The sequence below is a fragment of the Poecilia reticulata genome, linkage group LG4 (genome assembly GCF_000633615.1).
Source record: "Poecilia reticulata strain Guanapo linkage group LG4, Guppy_female_1.0+MT, whole genome shotgun sequence".
NCBI lineage: Eukaryota > Metazoa > Chordata > Actinopteri > Cyprinodontiformes > Poeciliidae > Poecilia > Poecilia reticulata.
Window position 1 is genome coordinate 16,233,463 of NC_024334.1, and position 21,386 is coordinate 16,254,848.

The 21,386-nt window shown below is 36.5% G+C and overlaps 1 long non-coding RNA gene across 1 annotated transcript in view; it reads right to left on the reverse strand.

Annotated features, from left to right (window-relative positions):
• The window catches only part of LOC103463966 (uncharacterized), a 71,342-nt gene extending 53,650 nt beyond the window's left edge, over positions 1-17,692 (reverse strand). Inside the window, exons 1-3 of the long non-coding RNA XR_533562.1 lie at positions 17,608-17,692; positions 8,662-8,775; positions 7,065-7,149 (exon numbers count right to left, since the gene is read on the reverse strand). This is a non-coding gene — a long non-coding RNA (uncharacterized LOC103463966). The remainder of the gene's footprint in view (positions 1-7,064; positions 7,150-8,661; positions 8,776-17,607) is intronic.
• Between the last annotated feature and the right edge of the window lie 3,694 nt (positions 17,693-21,386).

Sequence of the window (21,386 nt, forward strand, 5' to 3'; positions counted from 1 at the left end):
AGAGGGCTGCTCGAGAGATGATTGTAGTGTCAATATAATGCTATTTCATTATCTGTTTGTATTTTATATTGACAGTGTCAGATAAACAGTGTGGAAAATTAAGATTAAAAATATGGTAATTTCATTTCAATCACCCCGGCTACAGTTGCTGGCCCATTATGCGATTGATTACTTCTGAATTAAATTTGGGGCTGAATGTAAAGTTTAATCTTCTTTCTTCTCTGCAATTCAACTCCCCAAAGGCCTCTTAGTAAGTAAGTACCCATTTCATTTGATCTTTAATGAAAAGTAATGGCCCAAATGAATTGTATAAATCAGCTGTCGCGTGTACCTAGTTGACGTTCCATTTCTTTTTCCTTTCATTTTTAATTCCCCTCTTTCAGCGTCATGACCCAAAACTTAAGGCCGTAGTCCTTAAAAACAAAAAAAAGAAAAAAGAAAAAAGAACTACAGTGCCGAGACAGAGTGATTTCTTCTGTTTGCTTTTTGTCACATTTAAAAGCAAAGAGATTTTAAGGTCAGACAAAATATACACAGTGTAAATAAAAAATAGTTTTCAAATCAAAATTTCATTTATAAGAGGTAATAGCTGTTCAAACTGATATGTTTTAGTGTGGAAAAATGTTTTTTTCTCTAAATTGAAAATAATAAAATTATTATCATTGCAGTGATTTAGTCACTGATTAATGGAATCAAGAAATCACTTGAATAGAACCTGTTTGACAACAGGAAGTAGGTCAAAGGATCAGAAAAAGCCACACCTTATTCCGCAGATTAGAAACAAAATCGTTACCTTTTATATACACATATCAATCTGGAATGGGTTGAAAAGCAATTTCAAAGGCTGTGGGACTCAAGTGTAGCATACACTAAAAAAAGAAAATGGCCTCCCAACTTACTAGATACAGTATTAATTTGTCACATGGAATCAAATTAAGTTATTTATATTTGTCTAACATGACAAACTTAATACATTTATTTGGAGAAACCTAATCTGATTTCTTGTGACCCATTACCATAATATATTTAAGTTGGAGCACCTGTTTTCTTTTTTCAGTGAGGACAGAGAGCTGTGACACAAAAATGAATAAATAAATAAATAAATAAATAAATAAATACATGAAACAGCTCTGCTGTTTTGCAGGAGGGCCCTGCCAACCAAAACTACTCCGTAAGCTCATCGATAACTCATCCAGGAGGTCTAGTTCAGACTGCAGAACGAAATCTAAAGCACTGCAAACCTCACTTGCCTCAGTTATGGTCAAAGTTAATCAATGAACCAAAAAATAAAAATTTTCCACGTATTTTTGGTCTAATTTCTAGTGAAAATATCTTAACACACTTAAAATAAGATAAAACTAACAAATGTCTCAACTAGACATAGTTATAAGTTTACATAGTTTTAGGCCAATAATTCCTTAATATTGATGAGAAAGTACTACCTCCATTGGCTGGAAAAACACTTATAAGAACATTTTCTTATAAGTGAAATAATCTGCCAAAGTACTTTGACATTAATATTAAGGACTTATTGATTTTAAACAAGCTTCTGTATCTTGCTGAGAAGTTACTTCTAAGTTGGTTTGTCTTATTTCAAGTGTACCAAGATATTTGCACTAGAAACTAGACCAAAAATCCTTGGTAAATTTAGATTTTGTTCTTCTTTTCCTTTTGTGTGTCTGTGGCAGTGAAAGAAACTGGTTAAAAATTGCATTTACAGAGAGTGGAAAAGGCAAAAACCACTGCTTATCAATGGCAACCAAAAGATCAGTTTCACATTAAAAACTTGATGATCGCCATAAATTTTGGGAAAATATTCTATGAACTTACAAGATCAAAGATGAACTTGCTAGAGAGATCATCATCACCATCCTTTGGTCAAACATGGAGGTGGTAGGGTGACAGTCTGGGGCGGCTTTGCTGCTTCAGGTTAAGACATCATTATTGATAGATCCATGAATTCTGTTCTCCTGCTGTTTGGCCATCAGTTCCTGACCTTAAACTCAAGTGGGGTTTTTTTGTTTGTTGTTTTTTTTTGGCAGCAGGACATCGATCTGATTCTACTCCTCGTGGCTCAAAACAATCAAAAGAGAGGTTTTGGAGTGGCCCGGCCCGGTTTGTCCTTAAATCCGAGTGAGATGCTTGCTGCCGTTGACGCCCCAACGCCCTCCGACCAGGCTGACATAAACCATTTCTGGGCCAGAAGTTCCTCCACAGCGATGTCGAAAACTTATCGGTTTTTACAAACACTTCACAAAGGGAGGGGACACAACCAGTTAAAGGGCCAATTACTTCCCAGGTGCGCCGAGTAAATGAGGTCATTGTTTTTATTAAGGGCGTTTTTTTCTGTTATTTGAAAATGTTTAAAATAACAAAAGAAGAAGCAAAAAGAAAAAGAAATCTGTAAGTTTTTGTGCCTTTTTCTTAAATAAAGAAAATAGATTTGTGTAGCTGCGGCAGATGAGATATTTATGAGAGCTGAAAATAAGGTCAAACATATGTACCCTGCAAGGTGCTTAGCAAAGTAATTAAGAGGGAATACTTCTCAGCCTGGAGTGCCACTTTTAGGAGAAACTCCAACCTCTAAACCCGCCGACGGGTGACAGACATTTTAATTACATGGTAAATTTTGATTTTTCTCTCTCTCTCTCTCTCTCTCTCTCTCTCTCTCTCTCTCTCTCTCTCTCTTTCTCTCTCTCTCTGGGCCTGAACTCTTAAGCGCTGCCATGTAGTCAAGATTTAGCTGCAAAAATCCCCCCCTGCCCCACCGTTTTCGGCGGCCGTGCGAGAAGTGACACGACCGTTAACGAGAGCTCGGCGGAAGAAGGAGACGGGGGTTGAAGAAAGGAGCGCTTCTTTGTGAGTTCCCATTCAGCGCGATTTGTCCCCCTTTGTAGTCCTAATTATGTGCCAAAGTAGGATAACAGAAGTTCTCAACTCGGCCATTATGCCAGCACAAAAAAAGAGACGCATACAAGGAGCTGATCACTTTGGAATTAGCAAACATGATACTATATGAGGAGGGAGAGAGAGAAGAAAAAAAACATTAATACCGTCAGGGATTAGAGGTTCTGATTAAAGTGTAGCTTCTACCATATGCAAATTAGTGATAGGCATTTATCAGCGCCTGGGCAAGCTGTCTTAGCTGCAAAGCCACATATGTTTTTTAGCTGATTAAAAAACTGCTTGAAGTTGCAGGCTTTTTAATGGCAGAGAGAGAGAGAGACACACAGAGAAAGAGAGAGAGAAAGAGAGAGAGAAAAAGAGAGGTTGTGAGGCAACTCATTTCCTTTTGGCCAATTTCCCACAATCGCTCAGAGCGTTTGCCTTAATTCCCTCCTTTATTAGCTGCATTCTTTTGTATATAATTAAAACATTTCTCAAGTGAGCATGTGTGTGTTTGTGTTATTTTATTTTTTTGTCCTTTATTTTTCATCAGTGAACATATTGTATTCTTTCTTCTTCTTTTATTTTTTTTAACTATATCACCGTAGCCTGGACGCCCCTCCTGAAAGGGAGCCCAAGTTTGGGCACGGCGACCGTAAAGGCAGAATTAGGTGAGAATTTGTCAGCGGTCTGCCATTGTGCGAGGGTCTCGGCGTTATTATATTTCCTTTTTCACATGGAGGTGACCCCCTTTGTGTTAACAAAGAACATGAGGATGAAACTGAGCTCTGTGTGCTCCTCACCCAGCACTGATAATGCCTCGGTAACCCAGCAGCAACCCCCACACCACCCTCCCCTCCTCCTCTCCTTGAGGGAGCACTTTAATTTATGCTTTTTCATCTCCCTGGGCGCAGCACTGTTAACCTGCTCTGTGCACTACTGATTCTGGGAAGGGAAACCTCTTATCCACACCAGACTGCTGCGTCAAGTCTCTCCTCTCACTACTCCACCGGTGGAAAGTTAGTTCTTGATGCAAACGGCAAAACATCCCAGCAAAATGTATGGCTGGGGAATAAAGAGATTTACACGAGTTCAAATAGGTAACCTGCTTACTGTCAGCTAGTTTTTCCTGCTTACTACGTTAATGTGATTTTTTTTTTTTTAAACATCCCTTATTAGGACTGTACTTATTTTCTTAGGTCAGTTTTAGTTCGAGAAAAACTTAACTATAGTGTAGTAGACTGTGCTAAACTGTAATGTGGTATTCTCTGGTATAGTGCGGTACTGTAAACTGAACTATTGTATAATGTACTACAGACTATAATATACAAGGCTGAGTATTGCAACTATGCAAGATATATTATTCTATGGTATAATATGCCATAGAATAATATACTATAATATACTCTGCTATACTAAGGTAGACTATACTATGCAAGAGTTTTCTATACGCTGCTATCAGGGTTAAGCAGCTGCTTAGGGCCCCCACACCACCAGGGGTCCCCCAAGAGCACCAAGCTAGCATGATAAAAAAAATATACATAAATATTTAAAATAACATTAAAAAATATAAACTAAATAATATTACACATGGAAAAGTGTTTTCTATATTGCTGCTGTTGTCACTGGTGGGAAAATATAAGATATCAAACTTGTTTACTGTAAATTAATGTTCATCAGCTGATGTTACTTTCAAGTAGTTCAAGTAATATGGCACACATACATTTTTTCAGTTTGTTACTCCTCTATAAGGTCAAAATTAACAGCCATACTAACACCCCTTGATGTAAACTAATTACAAATTATGCTATACTATACCCTACATGCTGGGTATATTGTATATTATAGTATGCCGTTGCACAACACTAGACTTTGTTATAGTACACTACTAATCCTCACACTCTTCATAACAACCTATGCACTCCTAATGTTAGCCTAATATCGCTCTTGTTTAGTTAATTTCAGAGGGTGCTGAGCGGTCGGTTGTACAAACAGACAGGGACGCAAACAAAACTTGTCATTGAACTGTGTAACTTTTACTGAGGTTATACAGTACAATACAATATAAGTACAGTGATGGACAGCAGGCGTCAGTCGTAAGGACTCTTACATGTTGCATGTTACTCTTTACATCTGGAAATTTTGCGCATGAACAACTTTAATATTTTTAACATATTTTCCCAACAGTCCATATTATAAATTTGGATGTTTAGTTAAAAAGGTAGGCATGGTGTATGTGCAGAATTGTATTGAATTGTATTGTTTTTATCACAAACAATGTTTGTGATTAAAAAAAATGGAGTTATTGAACCACAGAAAAATATCAGCTTCATTTCCTTCCATGAAAAAAAAAAAACAAAAAAAACAGGAGTTTCTGTGCTCAGCGAAACCTTCCCAGAAACATAGCAAACCAATAATACTCCGCAAACCAGTGATTCAATAAATTACATTGTGGCAAAGAAGCCATGTAATTGAAATATCTAGATAAGAATGAGAGTGACTCTAAATGATATAAAATGATGGAGACAATAAAAGGAGCGGTCCGGAGATGGGCTCGTGGTTGCCTTGAACAGTCTGGAAGGGGCGGCCTAAGTAGCGAAGCCATAGAAACATGTTGAAAAGAGCTATTGTTGCTTTTGAAGGCAACCTCTATCTCTCAAGGACATCTAATTAACAGACAACAGCTGAGTCCATTTCAAATGGTAATATATTTTCCATTAAATGCATCATTTTCAATGCTTTATTGCTTACTTCAACAAACCTTTCTTTTTTTTTCTTATTATTTTGCAGGGAGGTATTTAATGCTTTATTTACTACACTCAATACATTGTTTGCACTTGTGCAGGCATTTCTCTCTGACCTCTTCAACGTATAATAGTGAATTGGTGGTTAATGAAAGGTAAGCATTTTAAAATGTTTTTCATCTCTGATTCAATATGTCATTTCAATGAACCGCTTTCACACCGTTTCAATCACATCTAATTTAATAATAAAGTAAACGGCCACAAAGGTCCCGGTTCATGAAATGAAGATCGCAGAGATACGTTAAGGTTTATACAAACCACTCTGACCGGTGCACAACCAGAACCGCAACGACGGGAAATTCTAAGAAGACGTTCTCTTTCGAAACATTTCTCAAAGCACAAAACCTTCATTCTATGTTTCCATATGCTAGTGACACACTTGCAGCAATTCAGACTAGATTGTTTTGTGAGTCTGAACTGAGTGAGAATTTTGATGCAGGACCTGAAAAAGGCCGATCCCCGACAACCTGACAGAACGGTTCTGCAAAGAAGAATTGGGGTAAAATTGCAGCATCCAGATGTGCAAGACTTACTGAGACCTATCCACACAAAGTCCATATAATGCAGTAATTTAAGTTATGATAAATATTTTTGTGCAGTTTTCATTATTTTGTAGAAACCAGTTTCCACTTTGATCTTGAGGGGTTTTTATATTAATTTTTTTTGTCAAGAAAGTTGCATTTTGTTGATTGTGTTAGAAGGGGATGAATACTTTATATAGTCACTGTAAATACACACTAAGGTTTATTAAGAAATTAAGTTTTTGTTTTGTTCAGAAAAAAACTGAAAGCAAGGTTGGTGGAAATATTTTGGCGAGAAAATCAGAGCTTTGTTAGCTTAGCTTAGCATGTTTTTTCCCTTTGTTTATGGTTCTACGCTATGTTTCTCCCCAAAATCTATTCTGTTTCTGCAACTATGCTGTTACTAAAAGAACATTAACACACTAACATCACCGTATGTGAATTAATATGTTTATTTGATGGCTACTAACTCATCTGTAGCTCTTCATTTTATGCACTTGATGCTACTGCGTACGCAACAAAATAAAATCTGTGCCTTTTCACTGTTGGGTATCTGCATTACTTTTCCAAGTTGTATAAAAGATATGCATCTTTAAGTAAAGCATGTAGAGTTTTCTGTGACACAATGCATAGTGTGATCTCTGGCTAAATCTGGGTGTCATAGATTTTTTTTTTTTTACAAAAAACATCAGTAGTTTAAATGTCACAACTCAAAAACAGTACATACATTTTCCATAATGAACCACTTGCATATTTACGTAAATGTCAAGTCTGAAAGAAATGACTAGATTACAGCTTTACCTAATGTCATGCTATGCATACACTCTGTCTGCAATGACGAAGACTCGCTCACCTTTAAAAGATAAGAGCTTGGAGTTGCAGCATTCACTCCAAGTGTATAGATTCTTGATAATTCATTCAGAGGAGTTAAGGTGATCCTTAAGAATTAAAAACAGAAGAAAATGACAAGATAAAACATAATGTACTCTTATGGATCCACAGCAGCACGATGTCATTTTGACACATTTTTATCAGAATACAGTCAAAACGCTCTTACACAAAAATCAAGAAAATTACAGACAACCTTGAGCATCCTTGTCATGAGACTCTCTTAGACAAACAGTGTCTATAGTCAGAGGCTGTAATACAGGCTACTACAGGAGATATTTCCTCCCGAAAGCCATCACTATCTACATTAATTCTGAAGAATTTGAATTAATATGAGTTAGAACATTTAATTTGCCATTGGGATCAATAAAGTATTTTTGAATTTAATTTTGAATGGATGTCCATTATTAACAGCAATATGAAAAAACAACATGGTACAAAATGTCTCATAAGTTAAGATTAGATCAGTACTACATAATTTTCCTGTAAAAAGCATGGTTCTTTTTCTAAAAAAATCTAATCTTTTAACCTATTCTAACAATTATGCAATCAAAATTGCAGATAAGAACATCTTCTTGAAACCTCATTTTATTTATTGGGAGAATTTTATTGTCTGAATTAATAACCTGCAGCATTGTTTTGAATAGTCAGGTTGTTCACCTGATGCACCCAAAGCCTTGCTTACTGTTACCCTCACACACTCATGCAGAGTAGCTAACTGTGTCTCCCGTGGGGGGAAAAAGAGAGGGAGATCTAAAATCAATAGCCGCTAAGTTAAAGATGCAGCTTGCCATTTGACCTGTCCTCCTCTTGTCTTCATCACAGTCTTTTCAGCTTTCTCCTCTCACCACCCATCACCCCCCCTCGTTTACTACCGTAAATGACACGCCGACACGCTCCTAACGAGACACAAATTGTTTAAGTCAGTCTAGGTGGAAGCGAGTCCCGCGTCGGCGGGGCCGCCGGCGATTATCTGCAGAGGAACAGTAGGTCAGAGGTTCGGACAAAAGACTCGATGCAACCTCTTTGGCTGGCGAGGAGGAGGACCGAGTGCGCTTAAATGTCCTGGGAGTCGTTTGCCTCTTGATTTCGGAATCAATGAAGGGGATAAAAAGAGGAGGGGCGGAAGGTTTCTCTCCAGCAGAAAATGGCATTAGAGTTAATGACCAAGTTGGTCCCAGAGGGGTAGTCCATATTAAAGCTATTTCAGCAGCGACAGCTTTCACCACATGACCTGGCTGATTAATGACAAAGTGGTTCTAAAATAGGAGTAACAATAACTGTCAGTCAGTATGAAAGAAAAAATAATTATTCAGAAGTAGTCTGATGTTTGTTTTGCCCTTTTCCTGGATTTTATTGCCTTAAAAAGGCACAGAGACTCTGCTTTTTGGTACAACGATTCGTCCGTCTTTTTCCAGTAATATGTGACAAGTTGTCACATATAAGAAACATATAAGATAAAAACTGATAAGATCAACAGAGTGGAGGCTAGCTTTAATTGTGTGTGTGCATATACTTGCTTTTGTTACATTATTAGGACCTTTCCCAACACAGTTGCTAACCATATGAAGACTGGTCCAAAGTCTGAGTGTGGTGTGCTAAAAAGTTATTTTTGGGTTGGATTACGTCTTGGGAATGGTGATGGTTTGGGTCAGGCTGCTTGAAAGAGGGGAAATCTGTGAGGATGGAAATTAAAAAAATAAAAATAAATAAATTACTTCACCATCTAAAATAAACCCATGATAAAAAAAATTCACAAACATTTAGAACAAAGAGAGATTAATGTTGAGTTCTACATCAAAGTATATTCTTTTTTTTTTTACAGTCACAAGAAGTTGGGTTTTGAGAAATTATTAAACTCAACTTGAGATACTTTCATATGTTGCACAAGTGCTTTTCCATGTGCAAGGCTTGAAAGTTATTTTCATCTATGCACATTATCTTTCAATAAATTTGGCTTTACCCTGACATTTAAATAAAATTTTTTATGCTATTTACAATGACATTCAAAGTTATGATTTGTATAAAATGACAAGGACTTTAACATATTGATTTTGATATGTTAAAAATTTAAATGCAGTTTATTTATAATTTTTTTAATTTAACGTAAAAAATGTTCTGGCCAGAACCTTGTATTCTCATGTTTCTGTGACACCTGTAAATCTGACGCACAAGCTACATCCACAAAACAGCGATGGACGACAAATCTGCTTCTCTTGTCCACTGGGTGTTAGTTTTTGTTTCAAAAAATTACCTGATGGGACTCTGATAGGAAAAGACTATTGTTGTGTGCAAGTTATGAAAGGAGTTAGCTAATGCTAACCATGTAGCAGTACCACAGACGTCCCCAACGCTAAAGTCAGCGTCCACATTTCTAAAAAGGTTTCATGAAACAGGAGTTCCTGGACCCCTGGAAAGCCCTTCGCACCAATCTGATAGTTGAATAATTTAAGTAACATATAAAAAATATATTTGTTATTGAGTTTATACATCTCATAATTTAGCAGCAAAAGGGGTTTTGAATTGAACATGTTACTTATTGAGTCAATATATAGTTTGACTAAAATGTGATTAACAGATTAATTAAAAGACCCTGCCATTAACTCAATTAAAAATTTTAATCAAGTCCCGTCACTAAAATTTACCAGTAAAAAATTTAAGATTCCATCATTTCTGATATTCTTCAAAATGCAAAGATTGACAAAGAAAAGTCCTTTAGGAATATTTTCAATTCTCTTCAAGAATTTGAAAATAAAACTAATGTAAAAAAAAAAATTATAAATTGAATTTTTTTTTTATCCGACTTGAATGTTTAGCAGAAGTTTAGTCAATATATTCCACTGCATATATAAAATCAACAGATTTCTTTTGCCCTATAATTCATTGGGTAAGAATGGCCCTTCAGCCCACTTTAGGACTGCAGACACCAGTTGAAAAAGTCTTATTGTGCTTGGGAATTGTTCTGAATGCTGATTGTATCGAGCCTGAGCGGACGGCAGGGGCCCCATCTGATATTTACCGCCTCGAGTCTACCAGGGGTGACCGGGGGGCAAGGCCGCATTCCACGTGTCCGACTGGAGAGCAGATTAAAGTGTTCTGAAAAGCTGCACACTGCTGGCCGCAATGAGAAAAATAATAATGTGGACATGGCCTTCCCTTTATGACAGTAACAACACATTCTCCAGGGACCAATCTTTTTTTATCAATACCGAAGAGTAACAAACAAGCGCACACCCAAAGCCAGAATTGTGTGAGACGATGTATGGAGTATTTATGATGCTTGTGTATCTTGAAGGTGGGGATGACAAAAGCAGTCAAACAAACTTTTATTGCCATCTGCCATATATTTTTAACCAAAAAGGTACATTGTATCTCATTATTTCTTTCAGACTGAAAGAGGCAATAACTTTACTTACACCCCCCACCAGAAAGTCCTTGAACGGGCAAAACACTGAAGAGCAAAAAAAAAAAAAAAAAAAAAAAAAAAAAGAAGCAGGGGAGATGCATCAAAATGAAAAAGTGTGTTTGTTATTTGGAGAAAGGACAAACTTTAATGTATTTTTGGAATTATAACCAGAATTAAGAATTACAGAGACAGTCTTTCACTTAAACACTAAGGCTCCCAATGAAAGAAACCCACATTTTTGTAGATTGTTTTTCTAGCATATTCTAAAGAAAATGCAGCTTTTGGAGCTGTTGGAGCTTTTGGAGCTTTTGGAGCTTTTGGAGCGGCAATGCTACTTGACATGTTGTTGGCTGGCATTTGCAAAGCAGCCAATCTGTGACTGGTGCTGATTGGCTGCACTCTAAAACTAGAAATAGCAAAGACAGTACATATTACCTTATGTGATACTGGTAAGACTGTCTCCGCTCTTCATCCATATTAATGTATGTTTGGTATCGGAACTATTAAAATAGCCAGTTATTAGCCATTTTAAAGGGGGGTTCAAGTATCTGCAGATTTTAACCATTCACGGTGGGAAATGTGAATTTTCCACCATGAAATATACCACAGATATGCATCATTGCTTTAATAATGACTCAAATGTTACAGCAATGGCTCAATAAACTTACAGTCATTCTATGCACTGCAGCTTCTCTATGTACATTAAGAATAATTCACTCAACTCAGCATTCCAAGTGTTTGACTCCAGCTGGATGACCTACTTTCCAATTGATTTAACTCAATTATTTGACCATTTTCTATTAAACTCTCAATCCCACATGGTCAGTTGATTCTGAGAACTTAAATGTCGCAAAACAAAATGAATGAACTCTGTGCTGGTGTACTTAAATTCTACACATTATCATAATACTCAGAATTTAGAAATGATGGTGCAGCACCTTTCCACAGCTATTTGCAATATACATATGTAGTATGACAGGAAACTGTCAGCAGCTTAAATGTTAAACTAGTAAAATTTTTAAAAAATCAGCATCCAAACTCAGCTGAAGCAAGTCCATGTTCTAAAATGAAACAATTCTATTTTCACTAAAGAATGCTGAAGGTCTGACGAGCGCGCACCATCTAGCTGTAGATCCCAAAACAATAAGGAAAAAAGCTTTTGATCCGTGTAAGATCTCTATGCTCACAACACACTTTATCCATTCTCTCAGATCTCATAGAACTCCACAAAAAGAACAGAGAAAAGAGGAAAAGCCAACAAAAAAAGGAGGTATAAATAGACGCCGTTATTCTGAACAATCTAATGAAACAACATTTCTCCCGACAATGCTTCACAGCTCTTTTTAAACCAAACGCATACAAGCTTTTGTTTTCCTCCGACTCGCCGCGCTATTATGGTTGAGAATTATTCCCGTACATCTACAGAGGAACTCACATGATCGAGATTAAACCGGTCACTGTAATCAGGCTGCAGATTTTAATTGTGAGCGCCTCGGCTGGCACTGTTTTCTCCCCTATTCTGTCCCGGTTGACAAAAATCTGACAGTGGCTTTGCATGGCAAACCTGTTTAATGAACGACTAATCCAGGAAGAGCGCATTATGGCAAACTGTCACACACACATTGTACCAATATTAACTTGAATTTACATTATCATCCTCTGGTAATGCTGGAATATTTGGATTTCCATTAATGTATGGCCTTTCTGTGTGAAAAGCAAACAGCAGTGAACTAAATCTGTTTCTCCCACCACCGCCACCTCTTTTGACTGGGTGTTGGTCTTAACACAGTGCAGAGGAGCTTTCTTTATTGGGATGACAGCTCCAAGGCTTCTTCACTCCTCACAATCAGGCTCGCAAACAAAAGACTTGCAAACCTCTTCTGGAGCAGCCGAGCCAAACTCCTATTACACCATTGTAGCGGCCCTGTAAATCAACAAGAACAATGATGGGGAGCACAATGGCGCGGGGCCGGCACCAGCGCTCTTAGAAAAATATGAACCCAACGAACAATAAGTCAGTCACTCGTGTGAAATACGTTTTACTTCTCAAGTTATTTGTTATGTTTGTGCTTCCTCTCCCATTGTTCATTCGATATGTTCAAATTGTAATATTTCTGACGCTTGATTTCAATCCAGAAAGAAATCCAAACTGCACTGTTTTTTCTTCTTCAGGTGATGATGTCTTGATCACACAGATGTTTGACATCAAAGTACCAAAGCATCCATTTCACGCATCAAATCTGTGACAAGACTTGATTGATATTCACAGTCTGGTTTTAGCTTGACCTGTTTAGAGGGATTTGGGGAGGTTAGAAAGTTAGCTGATAAATCCAAAATATCAACAATATAAAAACAAAGTATCAGATCGATACTAGAGTGGTAACATCAATACATTTGTTTCAGATTTTGAAGTTTCATTCTGATTCTCAATGTTATCTCTAAAAACATTGTTTCAATTTGCTCTCAAATTGCAAATTTTTCCCAACTTTATTTCGGAAACTATGCACACAAAATTATTTTTTCCTGTTCAAAACATTGATATATCGAAGTATTTTTGTAGAGACCTATAAACTTTTTCCAAAATGTATCCTAGCTTTTAATAAAATAATTGAATGAAAAACCACAAAAATACCGTATGAAGTACCGTCAGAAGTTTGATAATCACGTATTAACCCTCTCCAAGGAGAAGTAGAGAAGAGAAAGTGAGGTAGGAGAATCTGTGCAGCAACAACATCAAAGTTAAAAAATAAAAAGGTATTAAGGTACTGGTATTGATATCGTGATACCAGCCATGTATGTGCTTGGTAGCAATCCGATACCAATACTTACAGTACTACACACCTGCAAGGTAGATGTGCAAAGCTGGTTGGGAATTCACTGAAAGGACTTTCAGTTGTATTTCCGTTGATAGGTTGTTCACAAGTACAAGTCCAGATTTTAATTTGAAAAAAAATTTAAAAAAATCATAATAATCATGTAATCTTTTTGTTTTACTTCACATCTATGCACTGCTTTCTACTCTAGGACAAAACATGGGAAGTCCAAGGCACTTTAAATCAGATACAAGCATTTTATGACCTACAGTTAAAGGCATGCTGTGTGTAGAAACAGTTTGTATCATAGCCAGTGGTGGCACTAAATTATAAATACCAATATTTGTCACCCTCAGCTTGGACTACTTGGTTAATAATGTTTACACTTAGTTAAGTATAGTGGCAGTTTTTCCATCTGTTACGCATAATGGCCGACGGACCGGGTTGGGAAAGGACATCTATAAGGCCGAGACAAGCAGAGTTGTGCCGGGAAGATGGAAGAGCAAAGCAGCAAATTTTGAATATTACTGACCCAGCACTTGGGAAAAGGCAGTGCACAACAAGACGAAAAATGAATGCTTTTTAGTCTGGAAATCCTTTCACCCTCTCACATTCAGCAGATCAGATTAAGAGAGAGGTTTAAGAAGATTTTGACACGCACAAAAAAAAAAAAAAACTTCTGAGCCTCGGTAGGGGGTGGGTTGGGGAAGGTGGTAGGGAGCAGTTTGTAATTCACTGGCTTCAGGCAATTCATCACAGAAATTGAGTTTCTAATGCAGCATCTTGTGAATCCCTTTTGCCCTGTCAACGTTTTAATACATTACATTGGGAATGTAAATCGTGTTTGAATTTTTGGCACAAACTACACGGCTTCCTCCGAGCTCACTGTACCCGTTCCACCTTACTGTACGGCATGCGGAAAGTGACATGTGCTCCAATGTATGCATCATATACAATCGAATGCTACATTCATCTTAACACTGGGGGTGAACAGAGGCAAGACTGGGAATATATTCCTCAGACATAAAATCGAAGAATGAAAGTATATAATTTCTAGCAGAAAACATAGAAAATGTCTCTTTTCTTTAATTATTACTGAGGGAAAATAAAAGTAATTCAGCATTTGTAATATGACCTGATACCAGAAAACAATGCAATAACTAATTAAATGAGTTACAACATTTAATTTCCTGTGGAATCAACAAAGTATTTCTGTTAAGAACAAGTTTATGCCATTGCTAATATGCTATTACAAGAACGTCCAAATCAAATATTATTTCCTTGCCTTCAATATTTTACATTTGACATATTTCAGACATTTCATTTTTAAGTCTGTTCATTTCCTTCTGCTGAAAACCAGATCACAAACTGAAGCCAAACCCCAGTTGCACTGATGTTTCACTACACTATTAGCACATATCATAATTAAAGGGAAAGTTCTTTGAAGCAAGGTTCTGTTAAAAAAATATTTTTAAAAAAATAGTAATTTTACTTGCAGTGGATAACTCCTTCAGCATCTTAGTTCAGCATAAATTCAGACAAGCTAGTTTCGGCGGCTAATGCTGACAGCTAGTCCAAGATGAACAGGCTCAAAGTTTAAGCAAATACTACTTTGTTAGCCTTTAAATTATCATCATTTTTGCACAGAGTAGTTATTTAAATGGGAAACAGATTATTTATTTACACAGAAAATGGAGGTAAGACATCATTATATAAGGACTTAAGCGTTAAACATCCCGTGAATTTTGGCGCAAAGATGGATTAGCTAGTAGTTCTAATAGTTAGCATCCAGGCTCTTATTGACAGTGTTGTACCGTTTCACCCTCATCAAAAATTACTTTTATGATGAGGGTTAAAACTGAAATAATTGATGTTCATCGATCACCACCTAAAAAATCTAAACTGACATCAGAGTCTCAATATGATTTCTAAATCATTTAGCAATCTTTTCTTGGAAAAAAAGAAAAGGAAAAAAAAAGGTCTTAACATTTAAATAATGACATTTGTCAGTTTTTTTTTTTTTTTTTTTTACAGTTATATCATTTTCTATTTGGTTTACTGAACAAGAGTTATGTATAGGAGAACTAATCTCAAAAGAAAAACTAATATTTAACTAATATTACTATTATAATCTGCCACAGTTAATTTCCATTTGCAGTCCCATTGCAGTTCCATTTGCATAAAAAAAACACACGTTACACTAATACCAGAAAACGATGCAAAGCACACATCCAGGTACAAAAACTGTGCATGACATGGTAAAAGTTCAAGTGAAAAATTAAATGCACAACAGCCATAACTCTTGGTTTCTCTCTGTTATGCTCCCTGTATCCACTAAGACTACATTTTCAAATAGCAATGCAAGCAGCTGGTGAGCAATTATAAGAGTTTGATTGCTGTAATGATTATGAGAAAAAGATACATTTTTGTCATTCCATTTTGTTTTTAAATATATATCAAAATATTTTTCCTATTTGATGCTACTTTTAAATTATTTTTATTACATTTTGGGATATGTCATTTAGCATTTGCACATCTGCTGTACACTGTTGAAAAAAGAGATATGTTAAAAGACTCTAGATGTTACAGCTGTACATCCACCGTCATATTCAGGTCAGAATATTGAAAGTTTAACTGTATGGGTTATTTTGAAAGAGAAACATCGCTTAAATAATCAAGGCTCATTCTAATAGTTTTGACAAAAATTATTCAGGTCAACAGTCACAGTGTACGTTTCAAATGGATGTCTGACACTGGTCATTGTTGTTAGTGGGGTTCAAGTTCTCATTTTCAGCAGGACATGGTGTACAGATACCGTAATCACCTGATCTAATGTTTCTTAAACACAAGTGCATCGTTTTGTCCCTTGTTTTTGTAAGCACCCCACTTAAGATATTAGTTGTTCCTCATGTAATCCCCCCAGCTACGGCTGTGGAATATCATATAGACAAGAAGGTATCCAGTTAATGAAGTCAGTAGATCTGCGCCAAAGATGGATTAGCCAGTACTTGTTGCTGTGTGTGCTTGCCATATTTTGTCCTCCAGATACCTAACACTGCAGTCTTTCAAAGTCCTTACATAAACTAAATTATACATTTCTTATCAACAAATGACTCTGCAACATTTTATAATGGACACCTGATAAGGGAACCGATAAACCTCCTTTACTCTGATCAATAAATAAAATCCAGTTCAACCACCTGACTTCAGAAGTTGTCTAATTTATATATAGTCTCCAAATGTGAAACATCTCAGAATGCATCAAGCTGTTCTGTGAAGGCTATAAACATAGAGGTTTGTTAGAGAACAATTTAGAAAAAAAGAGAGAGAAACTCTATGAAGACTCAGAAACACAACATGTAGGTCAATTTAAAGCAGGATGAGGTTCTAGAACAATGTCTCCAATTTTGGAAATCTCATAAAGTGGTGTAAAATGCATCATCTGACAATGGAAAAAATGCATCATCTGACAACTGCAAACTCTTAAAGATAAAGCCATCTACCTAAATTAGTGGGCTGTGCAAGGGAAGCGTTGATCAGTGAAGCAGCCAAGGGGCTCATGGTGGGCTAGGCAGGAGAGTCCAGCTAGAAATCTGGCCTTTACAGAACTGTGGCAGGAAGAAAGCCACAAGAAGGGAATTAAAGCTGGGGTTATGTTACTTTTACTTAAAAAAGTAAATAAAATGTTTTTTTCATAAATTTGTTAAAACTGCCACCATGCTGTGACAGCACAATATGTGAAATATAACCTGTGAAAAGCTCAATCTCCTCCACCTGGACGGTTAGACTCGACTGGAACCGGGAGAAAACTGCATTGTGTTGCCTTAGCGTTATTGACAGAAGCACAATTATATGAATTAAACGCTGTTTCAAATGCTGGTTCTTGTGAAATAAATTCCAAAAATAAGATTCCCTTTTCACTTGTTTTGGAATATACACTTCTGAAAAGCACCACAAAAAACAACAAAAAAATTGAAACCATACTGGTTAAACAAAAGATTACTCCTTTTGAGTATCCATTTTTTCAAACGAATATAAAAACATTAACATTTGTTTGCAATTTATGTCTTAAAAGTCTGAACCCACCCTCACACACAACCTGCGTGCTGCCACTGCACGGTAGAAAACGCGGCTAAGCCAGCTACTAAAAGCTACTAAAAGCTAATCTAAAACATCCTAAAACAGAAATGTATCTTCTACTAAATACTTCAGCAGTCAGTCGGCGAACACAAAATAAACCGCCTCACATTTTTAGAGAGCTTCGGAGCAAATATCACACGGTTTCATACCTGAAAATGAAGATAGTCAGAAAACCAGACACGATGTTTCTTCTGCTGACGCTCCAGCAAAACTGAACGCGCGTAGAGCTCCCCCTGCTGGCCCATACAGGCACGACCAGTCAGACCGGAATCATTCGTCAAACGTAACTAACAGATCACTGATCGCTTTAACCTCCAGGAAAATTACATGTGCTGCATTGCTCTTAATGTATGTTACATAAGCCAATGTGACGGTGAATTTATACTGTGGTCAAGCTACCAGTGGCAGGAACATAAAGCTACGCCAAGAACTAAGCTAACAGAAACACAGGAGAGAAGAAGAGTTACAACTAATATAGCTGCAGTTCTTCCATCCATCCATTTTCTCACACCCTTGTCCCTCAGTGGGGTCGGGAGGGTTGCTGGTGCCCATCTCCGGCTAACGCTCCGGGCGAGAGGCGGGGTTCACCCTGGACAGGTCTGTCACAGGGCAGCTGCAGTTCTTGACATGTCTTAATGTTGCAGAGCACAGTCTTTTTACAAGCAGTTCAAAAATTTAACTGGTATTGTGCATCTTACATGTACTGTTATATTTTATTTTAAACACAGAATTGCAAAAGTCCAAAGAGGAAAACATAATAAGAAGAAATATAATTATTAGAGTGATGACCCTTATTAGGCAAGCAGATGGTGATGGTGTGTACAGTAGAGATTTATCTGTTTTCCATGTCCCCTTCAAAACAATTCACCAAGTTCCATATGTGCTATTTCTTTGCATCCAGCTATTAGATAAATAATTTCCACCTCTATGAAGCGACTTGTACAACAGAAGGTCTATTATCCTCACTTCTAAGTCGGTAATTAAAAACCTTGTCTTGTTAAATCAAGGTCTCCAGCTTTAAATGGTTAATAAAAAAAAGAGACGTAACGTAAAGAGCTGGAATATTTTTACAGAAAAGGAGAAAGAACATGGAATTCACAACTTCAAATGGGTCAACAAGGGGTCGTTTAGCTTTTCTTTAAGTAAGCGACTAGAGGAATTTTAGAAAAGCCTGAATGTTCAATAAGTTCGAGCAGAAGGAAGAGTCAACAACTTCTCACAGATGAAAGCTGGCCTCGGAGGACCCTCCTGCTCAACAAGGATCAATACCTAAAATAGTTTCTTCCTCACATACTTGATTAAAGCCACAAAAATACATTGTGTTTCTTTTTCCTGTCAGGAGTTTTATCTACAAGCTTTTCCCCCTTTGCAATACTGTTTAATTAAGTAAAGAAATGTAAATACAAAAAGGGATAGACAGAATTATGAGGAAAAAATGACTTTTTTCCTCATAATTCACTTAGATAAAATGCTTAAATCTCCAGACAGTTAGTTCTCCTCCTTTACATCTGTCATTAAAGTTGGTTGCTCCCATCTGCACCAAAGTCAGAATTCTGAGATCAAAGTCAGATTTTTTTTTTCCCAGCGGCCCTGATCCTATTCTGCATGTAAAATATTTACTTAAAAATACATCAAAATGTGTTTTGTTGCTTTTACGTGAACCCAGTATCTCATCTCATCTCCTGATTTGAATATATCATTAGATTACGGCCGGTTTCTATTTTCCAAGAATCATTCTTTAAGTGTTGCAACATACGACGTTAATACTAATGTATTAGCTTTCAAGACAAATAAGTCGTGTTAATATATAACTATATATTAACAGCTATATATACTGAATATATACAGCTATATATACTGAATATATACAGCTATATATACTGAATTTATGATTGCTGTGGTAAGTTCTTGTGCTTTTATCTAATATGTAAACTTGAGTGTGCAGATGTATGTAAACTTCTGGTTTCAGCTGTATAGCAAAAAACCCCGCAATACTGAATGTTACCTAATTTTGTTTAAATATATTATTTGAACTGAATTTGACTTGTATGCCTTGCTAAATGAAGCATATATTTATAGGTGAAATAATGTAACAGTTTTGATAATTGTAATAGAAACAAAATAAAGTGAAAAAGGAATCTGGACAATGGATGGAAATGTAAGAGACCTTGAGGAGTTTGGAAGAGAGGCTGACGGTGAGGACTGAGGAAGGAAGTGATGAAGGAGCCAGACTGGGGTCAGATAGAGGTCAGAGTGGGGTCAGGAAAACGTTGAAGTATCGTTTCTGCTTCAGCTCGGAGTCGCGGTTTAAGCAGAGAGGTAATGAAATACAACAGACACTGACAGGCCTCTACGTCTGCCTTTCTCTGAAGAACTACTGAGGGGAGGAGACAGCCAGGTGAGGAGAAACTGTTCTTATCTATTGAGTCATTATTTTTATCATACAGACATTAGGCTGTTGTTCTTGTGCTAGCTGCTATTAGCTAGCTGCTAGCTAACGAATTTGCTAGCAAAGCTAGATAACTAAAAAGCTTCTTTCCTGTATCGTTAATGATATCGGTCATTCTTTAGTATCGCTTATGCAATAAGGGCACATCGCCCGTCCAAAACCGATCATAATGTACATTTCATTATTCTAGCATTAGGTAAATGTATCTTGAAGGAGAATAAGACTTAAATAATAGTCCAACAAGGATATTCATTTAGAATTAAAAATAACTCACCCTGAATTACCATGATAGATATAATGAATGTAATAAAAGTGACATTAATGAAGGGAAAAAAACTCAACCAAGACTTTAAGTTTAGGGTCTGGTTTGCAGAGTAGGAAGTTAAATTTGTTTCCCAATTATTCAATGGGGGGAAAAAAACTAACCTCAGTTAAGTAAAATAAAATTGTAATCAAAACTTTTGGAACTGTAATGATTTCTTTTTTTTTTAAGTTTTGTTTAAAAGACTTTTTTAAATTAAATAACTCATTTTTACCAAACATAAACATTTATTTGCACACATCTGGTATCTTTTGTTGTGATTTTAGGCCCTGCCCACGATATTATGTGAGAATCCCAAGCAAAACTTTGAGTCACAAACAAAAACTTAGAATAGCAAGAAACGATTTCTGATAAGCACAAATAAGTTTGTTTTGCAAAAAAGAAAGTTAACCTCGAGTCAAAAATGTGTGATTTAAATTTTTTAAAGATTTTTTTCAGCAAAACTCAGTAGGCTTTTCTCATAGTGACATGCATTAACAATTCAATTTTTTCTTTTTTTTTTTTTTTCTTTTTTCTGCAGTTCCACATTAAAGTTTGATGCAGCTCTGCTTTCCTTAATAGTGTAATTCTGTAACAACAAAATATGTCTGGTGGTCCAGCTCTGACTTACATATCTTGCTAAATTGCGGGTTTGAATATTGTAAAACTTTCCTATAACAAAATAGATATGCAGAAATAAATTACTAATAAAATATCTTACATTTGCATAGTGTTATGCTCCATGGGGAGATGTTCGTAAGCTTTGCTTGTATATGTCACAATTTTGTAATTTATCATTGTTTATTAAACTCTGAAAGCTGAGTGGCTTTGTTAATATTCTGTCCTAGAATGCAGTTAGATGTGCCCTCTTTTGTTGTTGAGCACCTGCCCCTTTAGTGGCCTCTGCACAACCACAATGGTTGAACTTGGCATGGAAGCAAAAAGACTGATCCTCTAAAAACTTCATATTGTAAAGACACAAGGAATATTGCACTGTGACATCAGAGTATGAGACGGTGACTACACAGTGATGTGACAGAGGCACTGTGACATTATGAAGACAAAGTGACATCATAGAGGCACTGTGACATTATAGAGGCACTGTGACAGCACAGAGACACTGTGACATCACAGAGGGACTGTGGCATCAGAGTATGAGATTGTGATGTCAGTGACGT